The sequence below is a fragment of the Caretta caretta genome, chromosome 10, assembly GCF_965140235.1.
Source record: "Caretta caretta isolate rCarCar2 chromosome 10, rCarCar1.hap1, whole genome shotgun sequence".
Lineage (NCBI taxonomy): Eukaryota > Metazoa > Chordata > Testudines > Cheloniidae > Caretta > Caretta caretta.
In genome coordinates, this window is record NC_134215.1 from 13,785,544 (window position 1) to 13,801,136 (window position 15,593).

General features: G+C 38.3%; 1 protein-coding gene across 3 annotated transcripts in view; it reads left to right on the plus strand.

Moving 5' to 3' along the window:
- PRKAR1B (protein kinase cAMP-dependent type I regulatory subunit beta) overlaps positions 1-15,593 on the plus strand; it is a 118,929-nt gene that overhangs the window by 43,143 nt on the left and 60,193 nt on the right. The gene's annotated exons all lie outside the window — the stretch shown is intronic.

Here is a 15,593-nt window from a genome sequence, read left to right on the forward strand (position 1 = left end):
GTGTGTGTATGTGTAAGTGAAATTGCTTCAATAGAGTTGATCGTATGTCGGGGAGAGGATAGGGCAGATGTGCCCAGGAGAGCATTCTGCCCCAGCTAATGACATGCAAAACACAACCCCAGCCCCCCTACCCTCCCCGCATGAAGCCCTATCAGCAGCTTGTGAGTTTGTATGGAGCACAGTATACCTAGTGCTCTCTCTGGGGCATTACAGCTCTGCACCACTTATGGGATAGCATAATTGTGACATTACAGCCTGAAATGTCTTAAATGTAGCTTTCATAGCCTTACAGCTAAGATGGTTGGACACTGAAACCCTAATTCAAATATTTTCTTCTATTCACAGGCAGCAGGGCCGGCTCCAGGCACCAGCATTCCAAGCAGGTGCTTGGGGCGGCAGTTAGAAAGGGGCGATAGTGTTTCCGCGGTGGCGGGAATTCGGCGGCAGCCCCTCTTTCCCGCCGGCCGCAGTGGCAATCCGGCAGCAGCTTCTCCCTTTTGCTGTCCACGGCGGCAGTTTTTTTCACTGCTTGGGGCAGCAAAAACTGTAGAGCTGGCCCTGACAGGCAGTGATTCACTTATAAAGACCTTATAGTTGACCAAAGGAGTATATTCCTTGCAACCTTTTTGCTGTAGTTGGCCACAGAGTGGCCACCATAATATATAAGTCTATTTCTTTCTTTATTCTTTAAACTTGCTACACAGAGACATTATATGTGATAAGAACAGGAGTACTTGTGGCACCTTAGAGACTAACCAATTTATTTGAGCATAAGCTTTCGTGAGCTACAGCTCACTTCATCGGATGCACCATTAATACATGATAGTCCATTAAATCCAGGATGTTTTTTAATACTGAAAATTGGCATCTGAGTATTTGGACACTCTCTGACACTGATCATTAGAGTATATGTCTGATCTATCTTTCATCTCGCTGTTGGTATATCTTTTCACTGAACTGCCCTCAGAAGTACTCCAATAACAGAAAGAGAAAAGTACACTGAAATTAGTATTCAGGTGCTTCGCAATACTTGCTCTATGGCTGTATAAACTGAAGAGAGATACAACTCAGGCAGTGCATGACAATTGCCAATTCAGTAGTGTACTGTGGAATCCAAAATGAACTGTGCATAATCCATCAGCACCTCGAACTAAACCATCCTTTGTGTTTGAACTAGACTGTATGTGCTTTAAAACAGACCAGATTCTCCTCTCAGTTACACCAGTGTTATACTGGTTGAACATCTTTGATTTCATTGGAGTTCCTCATGATTTTACATCAATGTAAATGAGACCAGAAGCAGAGTCTGTCTAGGTTCTTATATTACATTCATCACGTGCCTCTGAATGCTTTGCACACAGTTGGTGCTGGATAAAGAATGTAAATTAAAATGTTGGTTATGGCAGAAATGGCTCATGGGATTAGAAAGACTGATACGTTTAATAGTGCAAATAATACTCTTATTTTTTAACTTCCTTCACTCCCTCCCTGCCACCATACAAATTTTTGAGCTAAAAATAGGGCACAGGTGTCTTTTTTTTTTTTATACATGTAAGAAAATGCCTGGAATGTGGAGCAGAGGAGAAAACGGAGCTCCTTTCGGCAAGACTATGTCCTCTTTCGTTGTTGTTCAGTGCTTCGGGCCTCATCCTGTGAGCACTTATAACAAAGCCTAGCAAGCTCAGTAGTGTTATTTGCAGTCATAAGCACTGCAAGTTTCAGGCCCTCAGACACCCCAATGATAGGTATGTCAGAGATCGCATGGATTTGATGAGTAGGTTTTGTTGTAGCTGAATGTGCACTGAAGTTGTACTGCTCATCACAATTGGACAGTCTCCTTTCCCCCACTATTGTCTGGGTTCTTTTAAACAATGTTGATCAGTCTCTAAAAGAACACTGTCTTGCCATCCAGTTAACTGTGATACTAGAAGACCAGAGAGCAGATATGGACAGAAGGGAAGGGTGTTGTGGAGCTAACTCAATATTAGTGGTTCATTGATAACACCTGCCTGGTTTTAGACTCAGTAGGAGAAGAGGAAACAGCTGTGTGAATTGTAGGATGACTTGAGATACAGCACTGGAAAGTAACAAAATGTCTATGACAGTGATGTGGTAACTGCAAGGTAGATAGTAGAGGGTTTAGTAAAGTACTTGTATAATAATAATAATACTTAGCTCTTACATAGTGCTTTTCAAAAGTAAGATCTGTTGGCACTTTAAAAAGGAGGGTATCTATCTTTTGTTCAGCCAGTTTCAGATATTGTATGGCATTGGTGTTGATTGATAGGATAAAATTACAAACCAAAGCCCCAATCCTACAACTGGATCAATGTAAATTTGCACGTGGGTGAAACTCAGTTGACTCCCCTGGGGTTTTGCATGGGTGAGAGCAACATCCAATTATATGGAGATTCGACTGCAGAATTGGTGCCAAATGGATAAAGAAGCTGTGAACCATAAAACAAAATTAGAAAAATATTGATAGAAGAGAATTTAAAGATGCACTCTTGCGATAGCTGTTTTTGTAAAACAAACCGAATGAACAGAACAATGATTAGTTTTCTCATTAGTCAGCCACAATTTTAAGGAGGCCACATTTCACATTTACTGAAAAACTTACATAGAATAGTGCATATGTGTAATGTGATCAAGTTAATGTTGATGTTGGAATCTTTATTTTTGCATTTTCTCACTTTTTATGATTTCATCTGGGCAAAGTTAATCTTGCATCGGCACAAAGTTTTTTGTGTTTAATTTCCTAAATTTTAGCCCTGGTAGATTGTAGGATACTGGACTGTAAAATCAATCTATAATTATATATAGTAAAGCTAGGGGTTTCTAAAATGTAACTAGTTCTAGAAAGTAATTTCTCTCTCTGAGTTTTGACTCCGGCTAGTAAGAGAGCCAGGCTTTGCAATCAAAAGGGTATGAAAATCAGACCAATCTTTTTTCCCAAAGCTGTTTAGAACACACCTAAAGAAGTGTTTTGTAAGTCTGCAGCATATGCACATTATACAATATCAAGGTGGTATAAGGGCCTGATCCTCATCTGATGTAGTCAGTGCTGGTACACCAATATACAGAAGCTGAGAGTCTGGCATCAATTGTATAATGTTTTTACAGCTTTGCCACTTGTGAGTAATGTGCCCATCCCAGCTTATGTTGATAAAACCTTTTTACCCCCAAACCACCGTATTCACTTTCTCTTTCTCTACTTTATTTGAGTGTGTGTGTTTACCCTTATACCACAACTCACTATACTATATATTTGTGCGTGGGGAATACACTCAGACACATGCACACATCTGCACAATCATAAACAAGTTCTTTTTGAGTTGGGATGAATTTGAACACCTGAACTCCTTACAGTCTGATAATGTACAAGTCTGAAGCCTCAAATCTGAGCCAATCCCTAGGGTTTTGGTTCCAGGCCAGATTCTGGAGAAAGATGCAGGCAAAATCCCTTGAGAAAAGTCATTCTAGCAATATTTTTGCCCAAGATGGTGGGAATTTTATGAGAACTGCTGACCTCATTAATTTTTTTCCATTGGGGTAAAAATCTTAGGAAAATAACAGTGATGCCACTGAGATATTGCTGTTCTCTAACTGTTGGTAGCTGTTCATTAAAAAAAAATACAACCACAGTATGTTACCATTTCTGTAGCTCTTTCCATCAGTGGATCTCAAAGCACAGGGGGAGGTAAGTAGGTGAGGAAATTGAGGCAAAGAGAGGTGAAGTTACTCACAAAGCATTTTTTCTCAAACCAATAAGCATGGAAGAACTTTAATCATGGAACATTCTAATTTTCAAAGACTCTGATTAGTATAACAGCTACACAAAAAACCTGGCAGTGAATGTGTTTCTAGGGATTTTGCAAATGGCTGGTTTATACATTTTCTTTAACAGCCTACACAGTTGGTGATAATTCAGAATTTAATTGAGCCAACATCAAGAATATTGTGACCACATTTAGGGATGGGTGAAATGTTTTGATTACAAGAATTCCATCCCTCAACCAATGCCCTTACCTTTGTCTGCCCCTCAAACTGGTCAAAGAAGGAGATAGGGAGAGTACCCCAACTTAACTTCCTACTCCCTCCTGCCAGTCCCTCCATCAATTGGGTATTAATCATCTCTTGCCACGTACCCTGCCTCATAATCTTCTCCCTTCCACATATATCTTGTTGCAGAGCCCACTCCTTTAGCAACCATTCTATTAGTCCATGATAGTAGCTTAACTTCACTATTACTTGATCTTGGTCATGCAAGGCACTTTGTGGCATGTGATCTTAGGGCATTCTAGATTTGAATTAAGCAGCATCAGGCACTAGCCAAGAAAGTTCTGGGCCTTGCCCCAATTGTGTTAGCTTTTGGAAAGGGGAGAATTGAGTAGAGAAAATCAGGAGATTTACTGCTGACAAGGCAAAGATGGTGGCAGCAGTTAGATCTTGGATCTTCCTTCTTACTGTCTGGAGGTAGCAGAAAGGCCACTGACCTTACCCATCTTCCATCATTGCCTCAAGCATCTTTTCCTACCTATATGGCACACTGGTTGGTGTACGGCTGTGTCTTTGTCTAAGTTTGGAATGTGCCAAATGCAGTGAGGGTACTACTACAGTCTAAATAATAACTAATAATAGATGAAGGTAAATAGTTGAAGAGCTAGAGAAGGACATCCAGGGAATGATGAGAAAGGCAGTCTGAAGTCACATCTGTAATAATAGAATTCTTACAATAATCTTAGACAGTATGTTCCCAGTATGAACCATGACACACAGTGTTACCCGAGCATGTGCTAAGGGACTGGAATTACACATTTCCTGAGATGCTGCAATCCAGTTTAACGCATCTAGTTGGATGGGTCCCACAACTCTGATTTTTAGACATGGAGGATTTCTAGAGAGTGTTAGGAACATTGCTAAAACAGACAATACTACAGAGCTTTCATAAGTGTTTTGTGACTTCAGAGACATCGGAGATGGATTATGAAAGCTGCCAGTGCAAAATGGAAGGTTGTTTTTGAAGAATGATATGTCTTCATCCTGACCCCTTTACCTAACATGCAAGCCAGGAGAAAAGCAATGATGCCAATCCAATAGGCATTCTCAGCAGAGAATATCCAAGTTTCTGTTTTATATCCAGTGATGATAAAGGTTGTTTATAAAGGCAAGGCATTATTGTTTTGAATTGTTGGCAGTACCTCACATCTTTTAAAGTTGAGAGGAGCAAGTCTGACGAGGTTTCCAGCTCCTTGGTCTCAGTTACAAGAGTGCGCTGTTGGAGATCATTTGTGCCTTCTTTGACAATGATCTTGCACTTACTGAATTCCTCTTTGCCTTGTTAGGAAACATTTATTTCCTTGTCTTTAAGTTACTCAGCCTGGCATTTGGATATAATCCAGTGTAGTAGACTGAACTGGTAGAATGTTAAATGCAGTAGGACCTCACTAATCTAAATGTTGCTAATCTCCACACTATTGTTTTTCCAAGGAAAAGTCACTCATCACACTTGTCAGCAAAGATGCAATACAGTAGCAGTGTTTAGTAGCGAGTTCAAGATGTGCATACTTCAAAATTTAGGACTTGTCCATGTGGGAAGTTAGTGTGAAATAAGCTAGTGTGGACTTAAAAGTGTGATAGCTATTCCGCACAACTTCCCGTGTGAGTACTCTTATTCTGTACTAGAAGTTCCTTTGTGCAGTTTAGCTTAGTCTGCTAAGTAACTGAATGATCTTATTCTTGTAACCCTTGTCCTTCCCTTCTCCATTCCTCTTATTGCTTGTTACTTTCCCTTGTCCTGTTTATATTGTTAACTCTTTGGGCCAGGGAGCATGTTATGCCTTTCTATTTGTTGTGTAAAATGCCTAGCACATTTTTTTTGGTGCTGTATAAATAATAAATACTAACTATTACTAGTAGTGAGGTTTCTTGTTACAAAGACTTCATTACTTTTGCAAAATAGTGTAAATCTGAAATTTTTCCAGATATTCAGTAATATGCAGAGAAATATGATGACATCAATCTACAGCTGTCAAGGAACATGAACAAAGTGCATTTTATGATGCAGTATCCTTGCTTTTTATTGTTTATTCACTTACCAGCTGATTCATAAAAATCAGTCATTCACAAGGATTCGCCCATTCATTAGTTCAAATTAGCAAAGTTATATCTTCAATAGATTTTCTGTATGTGAATTTCAGATTGTGTAGCTCCTTTTAGGTGTTCAAGCCGATTTTATTTTTAACCTACTTTCACACACAAGTGTTTTCAAGTATTTCTCTACTTCTCAGAGGAAAGTCTTTAGAAATTATTTTAATAATGGTTTTTCCTAATAACAAGATCAGATTGAATTCTGTTTGTGCTGCTCCATCTATCTGAAAATGCCTCTCCTATCCAGCTACTGAGTCTCCTAAAAACTTTCCTCTTTGCATTAAACAACTAACTGCAAACCATAGTCACCATTTCCTTCCCCCATTACTACATGCTTATATTCTTCCCTTGCTGTAAGTAATCAGCCAGAATAGTAGCATCTTTACTGTTTTTAAATTTCAGCTCCCTTGTTTATTTCTTCTCCTTATATTTTTTTTTGCTTTCTACCTTTAAGATTCTCTGTATTCAGCTCTGTAAAGCATTTTATAAGGCAATGTCCTCTGGAGCATGTTACATAAAATATACATTATATTGTACAGACCTTCCCTGAGGACTGCATCTTGACATGGTGGAAAGGCTTGTGTGATCCAGTGACCCTAAGAGCCATGCCGGGCAGGGAATTTTAACTCCTGGTAGGGCCACCCAAGCTGGACGGGTCAAAGGGTAGTAACCAGATGAAAAGCAGCCCACTGGTCCTCCAGATTGGGGGTTGAACAGTAGACAAACAACGTATCCTTGTAAACAAGATGCAGAAAACACAACAAGATAGCCATTCCGCAAAAAGCATGGTAGACAGGGATGGCAGAGCCTTATTGATGACCTCACCAACGTCTGATAGTGTGGGAAGGATTCAGATGCAGATATTGTACTGAGCCCTCAGTACATCTCTTCACACCACCCAGCAGACCTAGCTCTTAAGAAATTATTTTTGAGCTCTTTCAAGTCACCTCCCTGGTTTGGTTTAGGAATGACACTAAAGGATGCGAATACTCTGAATATTGTGAACTGTTATCACTGTTATTATCCTGTAAACACTTTCTCTTTCAACATCCCAGATGGGATATGGTAGATGTTTCCATCCAAGATATGAGCTTTCCCTAACCTCCAGAGATAAGACACCATATCCTAGACATAGACTCCCATTCTGAAGGGGACAATACTCTGTTAAACTGGCATTTCAGAGCCACTTTTCCTGATTTACTCCGCTTTGACATATTTTCCTTTACAGAACTGTCCTGAGGTGCTCAGCACTTTTGAAAATCCTAAAATGGATTTAGGAGTCCATTGGGCTTCTATTTTGAAAATCTTGGCAATGCTTTATATACCTAGTTCTATGACTTGAGAACATTTAGCTCCTAGATCTCACCTAAACCCTGAAGACAGACTGCTAAAGAGAGCTTACTTTTCTGTTAGCCAGTGTATTATCTTACTCCTTTCATTCCATTTTTATAAGGTCTCCGATCAACTTCTCTTCTATGTGTTTTAGGAAATAAATTCTACCGAAGGGTGCAGTGATACTGAACAGCACTGATTTACTAAGAGGGTTGATTAAAATAATTCTAGAGGAACTGTTCATATTAATGAGGTTTCTAAAACTTAAGTATTTGGGATCATAATGTTTTGACAGAGTGTTCTGCAGCACTCTCCATTGAAATCAACAATATGATCATAGGAGATTAAGAGTAATAAGATGGCCTTAGGAAACTAGTATAAAAATAAACCACAACTTTGATAATAAGAGCAGTAAACAGCAAATTGAGGCAGAACTATTCCATTCAAACCCCAGAAAACCAATGACATAAGTGAGACCATTAAAACAAATAGTATAAATGAGCTTGAGACAGCTATAAGAGAGAGATAGGGTGATTGATGGCTCTAGTGACAAGTTGGGGGCCCAGAAGTGGATTAGAGATTGAGTTAAAGGTAACAGTGCTAACACACCTTTTCCTGTCCAGCAGTTCTAATTGTTCTTCCTTCCTGCGAGTTCAACATACAATAGTGTATATAGCAATATTTCCTTACAGTTTTTGGATTGGTAGATCAATGGGTTTTTGTCGGCTCTGTTTTTTCAGTAATAAAGTTTAGTTTTATACTGGATGCACGGGGCAAATTCAGGGGTGATGTGTAAACTACCCTTTACATGAACTTAGACTCCCCTAGAGACATTTGTACACCAACTGTTAAATGTCTAAAGGAGTCTAAGTTGGTGTGGCTTGTGTTGGGGAACCAGAAGGAGATGTAAAATGAAGATTACACATTTGTCTCATGAGGATTTCCAGAACAATTACACAAAAGCAAAATAACCCCTCCCAGCAAACCATTAGGGCATAGTTGTGGCATATCTACAACCTTATTTGCAGAAGGTTTTAACACTTGACCTGCAAAATCAACAAAAGAATCACCATCTCCCATCTTAATAAATTGGGTTCTATCTGCACTAATCACATCCTGCAAATACACCAAGTCATCTGTTTCCTTTTTGCTTAGATCTTGCATACTCTTTGGAGGAAGAAGGTCTACTGTTGTCAGCACTCCTGTTAAATTTATTTGCTTTGCTAGTGCAGGGAAGATATGTGTATAACTCTAAAGGTCACATTCTACATTTATTTATTTATTTGATGTCTTTTGATTTATAGAAATGTCCCTGTAATCTTTGTGCAAGAAACATGTACAAAATTTACCAGAACAAAAATAAAATGGGAAGGCCTCTCAGAATATTCACGAAGGCCCTGATCTTGCATTTGTTCTCTGTGAGCAGAACCCTACAGTCATGTGAAGCACCACTGAAGTGTAAAGAGCATGTGATGCTCTGTGCAGGATCAGAACCTAAACCCTTGAGCTTTTACTTTCCTTCCTCACTGCTATGTTTCTTGTAACTGGACAATTATTCAGAAGGAATTAATATATATAAAATTACAGTTTAAATTATAGCAGTCAAAGGTTCCAATTCAGCAAGGTGTACTTAAGCATATTCTTAACTTTAAGCAGGTGCTTAAATCTGTCTCCCTTCAGGAAAGCAATTAAGCATGTGCTTTAGTCCCATTGATATCACTTGCATGATTAAGAGTTTGCAGGACTGGGTGAAAAAATTGGTGAGCTTTAATTTGGCTCGTCAGTCAAATATACTACTTTTTAGAAGTATAAACTACTTTTTAGAAGTATAAATCCCAGGTCAGTCTGAAGCATCAGAAAATTATTTGCTTCCCATTTAAATTTCAGGATAGTATGAAAACAGAATTAATGAAAATTATTTGCTTCCCATTTAAATTTCAGGATAGTATGAAAACAGAATGCAATTTAGCTGATTTTCCTTTCCATTTTATTTCTAAAATAATGGCAATAATCCACCAGCAGTTTTTCTTTAATCCAATTAGAAACTTCCTGTAAACATCAACAGCCTATCTATCTATATCTTAACCTATGGAACAAATTCTAAACATCCTTTATTCCTGAGAGCAGAAAGTAATGCATTGAACAAATATATCTCTTCAAGAAGTTATGAGTTTTACATACAATATGGAACAATCCAGGAGGGGGATACTTTCAGAGCACAAATGGGAATTAAGCACCCAATTTTCAATGACTGAGTTAGGGCCCTACCTGTCCTTTGTGCCTTTGAAAAATCTGACTCATTGGGTGAAAACAGTCCCATGATGAAGCACTACTGTTGACTCCAGGGGTCAGTAATGCTCACATGCTCAAATGATTAAATTGGCTCATCAGTGGTCATCAGATTTTTTTAAGCCGTTAACTTTATTTATGTCTTAGAGAACTAAGGCTTTTAAAAGTTACATGTTACAAATTCATGGCCAAAATGAAGACATTTGTAAGCATTTCTGATGAAGAAAGAATGCATGTAACAATACATATAAACTGACTTCATGTTTCACTGGCCATCTAGATTTATTGTCCTTGGTGGTAAATATTGACCTTGGATTTATCTCAGTCAGTGTTTACCTCTTAGGTCAATAAATCTGAGGTTCACCTTAGCCGAAGTCAATATCTGCTTAGTGTTCTGTTTCATTATTAATATAAATATTTTGGTGACCTTTACATGTATTAAGTAGTCTAGTTTTTTTAAAGTCTTTCTCTTGATATGCTTATTTCTTTAGGTATATTTTTACACCATCTCCCATATTACTTTGAAATCTGTTAATGCAGAGAATTACTGTCCTTTTTTTCTAAGGGGAGCTCTCAGATTTTTCTGGACATAACAGGTGCTCCATAGTATAATAATATAAAATTGACCACATGGAACACCATTCACTTGTCTGCTAGTATGGCATAATGGTTACTCCTTTCTCTTCTCTAGTTTCCTTTTTGAGAAATCTTTTCTGTGATACGGTATTTCCTTTTTGCATCTTTTATAGAGTTTAGAGCCAGAAGGCACCATTAGATCATCTAGTCTGTCTTCCTTTATCTCCTGACCATCTTTATCTTATTCATCGAATAAACACTTCTTTCGGCTTTCACAGAAATTAGTCTGGGGTGTTTTTGTTTAGGTTTTAGGTTTAGGTTTAAACCTTTGTGTGTCTGCCTTCTGAATGGTCTTTGGGGGATTTCCCATGTAGTCTCAAACTGAAGCACCTCAGAAGTTTCAAATTCTGCTTTCATGACTCTCTTTGGACTGTCATACACAAATATTGCCTTTTCTGCCTCTGAATAGGCTGTGGTGTAGCTGGATCTGAGAACTGCATCTGAGTATTATCTCAAGCCATTAGATAATGGATGGAGTCCTTTAGTTTCCTTCCTTAGTTTCCTCCTTTCCTTCCCCGGAAAGCTTCCTAGAAGTAAGATGCAAAGTTGACACTGACAGCTCCATGAATCCTCCTTTTTAATCTCATGGGGGGCATGCAAGGGAGAGCATACAAGCCAGAGCCTGAAGTTTCAGAAGCAGCTCCACAGCTACTCAGCAGACTGGAGACAGGATGATTTCCCTTTGGGCCAGCTACTTGAATTGGGTGCTTGGCTCAAGATTGTCCCCATTATTATTGCTGTATTTCAAAACATTTATGTAATACCATAAATTTAATTGGCATATCAGAGATAAGGTCTAAGCATATCAAAGATATAGATAAGATATACCCCTCCCCAATCTCCCAAGAGAGTTCAGAGTCTAAAGCAGTGGTTCCCAAACTAGGGGTGCTGTTTGTTCAGGGAAAGCCCCTGGTGAGCCAGGCTGGTTTGTTTACCTGCCGCATCCGCAGGCTCGGCTGATCGCGGCTCCCAGTGGCCGCGGTTTGCCGTTCTCAGCCAATGGGGGCTGCGGGAAGCGGCGCGGGCTGAGGGATGTGCTGGCTGCCCTTCCCGCAGACCCCATTGGCCTGGAGCAGCAAATAGCGGCCAGTGGGAGCCGCAATTGGCCGAACCTGCAGACGCGGCAGGTAAACAAACCGGCCCGGCCCACCAGGGGCTTTCCCTGAACAAACGGCGCCCCTAGTTTGGGAACCACTGGTCTAAAGGCCTGATTCTGCCGACCCATTCTCATGAGATTAGTTCTTATGGTACTACCATGAGTAATGACTGTTCACATAAGTAAAAGATTGTGGGGGCTGGTCCTTTGTGATCACATAAAAATCAGCATTGACTGTATGAAGATTTTGGGTTATTCATTCTAAAGGTATGTTGGGTTTAAATGGTTTTAGAATGTTGTGCTATGGAAAATTCTGATCCCTGTCACATGGAAAAACATAAACCTAAGCGTATGGATTTATATGAATATTATTTACAGAGACCCAGATACAAGATACATATAGTTCTCTTTTCCTGTTGATTCCTTTAATTGGATTTATTTTAAGCGGGCTTTAGTGCAGAAATTTCTGCTGAACTTCTTTCATATATTCTGGGATTTCACATGAGCACAAATAAAGGCTATTGACCCCTACAATAGCAAATAAAGGCTATTGACCCCTACATTTAAAAAAAATGTGTATTTATGTGATTGGTAGTGTGCTATATTTAAACAATAGGCAAAATCTTGTTGTGGCCATCTTTTCTTTATCCTAATGTATACCAATCCCTTCTTAATTTGATGGGCACAATATTTTAAAATTGCTTTGTCAAAAGCAATCCAGAGTAATGTATCCAGTTTGGATTTAAGATTCTGTTGAGAGGAATTATACATGATGATTTCAGTATATTCAGAGATAAATGTCAAAGCTGTGTTTGTGTTGAGATAATTTGGCTCAGCAATATATCAAGTCTTCAGCATTTTTTCTTCCGAAAGTTATCATTTGGAGGGATTTGTATGCTACAGGCCATGTAATAGCTGGCTTATATATAAGGCTTGATAGAGCAAGCAAAGCGCTTGGCTGTTTTTCTGTGATGCATACCTTTAAGTCAGATTGAAGAGCAGCTTACTGTTGTCAACGTTTGATTCATAGAGTTGTGTAAATGGGCAAAAAATTCCTTTCTGTCATGCCAGAGGCCAAATTAAACAGAAATCTGTGAACTGGGATGGTTATGTGGTTGTGGGGAAACAACATGGATTGTATAACACATTTCTGTGTGTTTTTGTGATTTGTTTGCATTGAGTTTTGATCCTATTTTATTTAACTCCATAAAATATAATTCTGCCTATTTGTTAAACTGCTGTAAATATGATTACTGCACTAAGGAAAACATGTAGTCAGCAGAGTTAGGCAGAAGAAGTGTGAACACTACATATTGTGCGTAGGCTGAATAAGAATGACTTTAAACATTTCAGTGTTAATGATGTTGTCGTACTAGACTGCCTGCAGAGTTCTCCATATTCCATTTCAAAAAGGCATTTAAAAAATGTCCTACAGATACTCAGTAAGGCATATACAATAGTGCTTTTTTCCCCCTTTCAACGTTAATGAAAGCCCAGCATATTTGAGATTTAAAGGCACTTTGGAAACCTGAATCTTAACGATTGTAGCACTGTGGAAAGGTAGAATACACTAAGGCATGCAGTATCTAAAAATGGTCTTTCTTTTTTAATTTTTGTAGCAGAGTGCAGAAGGAGCAAGATTAGATTTGTGACATGTTTACTAGGCAGATTTTTAAAACACCACAAAATCATAGCAGATTTGTGCTCTGAGGTTAAAAGTACCAGATGTTCCTGCTAGTAATATTTTGGTAGGGCCCTACCAAATTCACAGCTATGAAAAAGTGTCATGGAGGAACAGCTTGTGCTTCTTCATGCTTAACCCCCCATTCCTCCAATCTGTCCAAATACTGAAATACTGACCCTCCTGAAGGACAAAGATGCATATCATCTGATCTTATTGACCTTTTATTTTCTAATTGAGCTACTGGAGCTTCGAAAAGGGGAACTGTTTCACTCAAAACTGTTGTTGCACAACACACAAGAAACAAAACCCAGAAGGGACCATCTGAAAAGTATGGACCTCTAATTCATTTTGTGAATATAAGTTATTCTGTTCCAGAAGTGCAGGAAATTAGGGGGAGAATATGAAGCTCTAGGGAAAGATAAGGAAAATGGGTGGGTGAATGAGTTTGCACATATCTGTCAGCTACACTGGCTATGCAAATATAAAATCGAGTGGTTGCTGATCTGTGGTTTTGTGACAGTCATGGAAGCAGGACTTTGGAGCTGTGCTCTGGCTCCGCTCCAGCTCCAGGCAAAAACCTGCAGCTCCGTGCTCCAGCTCTGGGCTCCGTTCCGAAGCCCTGCATGGAAGGACTCAGGATCCTCAAATTAGTGGATAAATTAGACTCATCCAATTTTAAAGAAAAAACCTGACACTTTTTATAGATAACCTTTATCAGAATATTTTATAATCATTTCACTGATCCAAATATAAATTATAATTGAATCTTAGGTTAGACTAATACATGTTTTTATTGTGCTTAGCTGTTTGGTATCTGCAAGTGTGGTAGTACACAACAGAATGGAAATGATTGAGACAAAATGTGGGAGATGGTTGCAGCCATATGTAACATGCTTGTCAAGAAAGGGAGAGCATGTCAAACATTAGCTGATCAGTTGTAGCATGCGTTTTTCTGACATGATGCTTGCCACAGAAATCTGTACTACTGTCCAATCTCTGGATGACAGTAACCGCAATTTGATGGAGGATTGCTCTATGGGACAGAGGCTCTCTCTTCCTCTGTGTCTTTACAGAATCAAGCAATTGGTGGCAAACAATAGATAATACAATTAGTTGATGATAATCATGGGAATTTTCTGGCACACAAAACTACTTTGCAGAAAGCTAAAAACAAGAAACTAAAGTAAATTAAATTTAAACTCTGAATCTAGCCAATGTGTCACAATTAACAAACATAACTCAAATTTTGAATACCACACATTGAATGTTTGTGACAAATCCACAGAGTTAAAAAAAAATTGTAAACAATGTTTCTTAGTGAGTATAAGTAGACCTGTACCAATCGCAGTTTGTTCACACACATACTGTGAGTAGAAAAACAGGTTAAATTCTGTCAGTTGTTTGTTTATCTTTAATATTCATAGAAATATCTGGCTGGCAAACAAAAATAATTTATTTTCTACGTAATTTGTCTGTCTCATTAAACAACTTCATCTAAACTTTCACCTCAAATGTTAATAAAGTGCCAGCTGAAAACATTAGCAGGGGATGAGGGGGATCTACTTATATCTACTGCATATCCTGAACAATAAGTACAAAGCTAATGCACATAGTACAGTATTGGTTTATGTGTAAATTGTAATTTATCTAGATAGTTATTTAAAATAATGTCCAAGGTTCCTATTACTTTCTTAACATATAGGGTATTTAGCCCATGTAACTGGCTAGTAGTGCATTTTGTACGTAATATTAAATTGAAAAACTTTGGGAATATTTGAAATCCCAACATATTCTAAAATATTTTCAAAGAATTCCAAGCAAAGTAACAAAATGAAACTGGCAAATAGCAATTAACCATCTTCAGATCTGTCACTTATAAAGAATGTTAGCCCACCATCTGAATATTGAACTATATCTGATGAATAGTATATAGTAACTCTTCTTACTTAGTTGGAATAGTCCAGAAGAGGGAGCTTGGAATTAAAGAGTAAATATGCTTAAAAGTACATGAAGCATAAGTTGCTTAAATATGGTAACTTTTTATGGTTGCCAATTACCATTAGTGGAACTTGTTTTATATTAAATAAATATAAAAAGATTTGGTTTTAGGATGTTATAATGTTTTTATATTGGTTTTCTGTCATGGTTTTAAAGCAATTTTCTATTAGAGATTCATTCTAAATATTTGGCTTGTCTTAGACTAGCAAGCAACTTCTCTAAGCATGTTTGATAAAGAAACAAGGAAAGTAGTAAACTCATGATGATGGTTAGATCATAAAAAACCCAAATCCCATATACAGTGCATAGGACCATATTTATCTTTGGTTGAGTCAAATCTATTGACCTCATCCTAGTTACACTAGAGATGAACGTGGCCTACTTTGCCTAAAGTATATGATTTTTCGT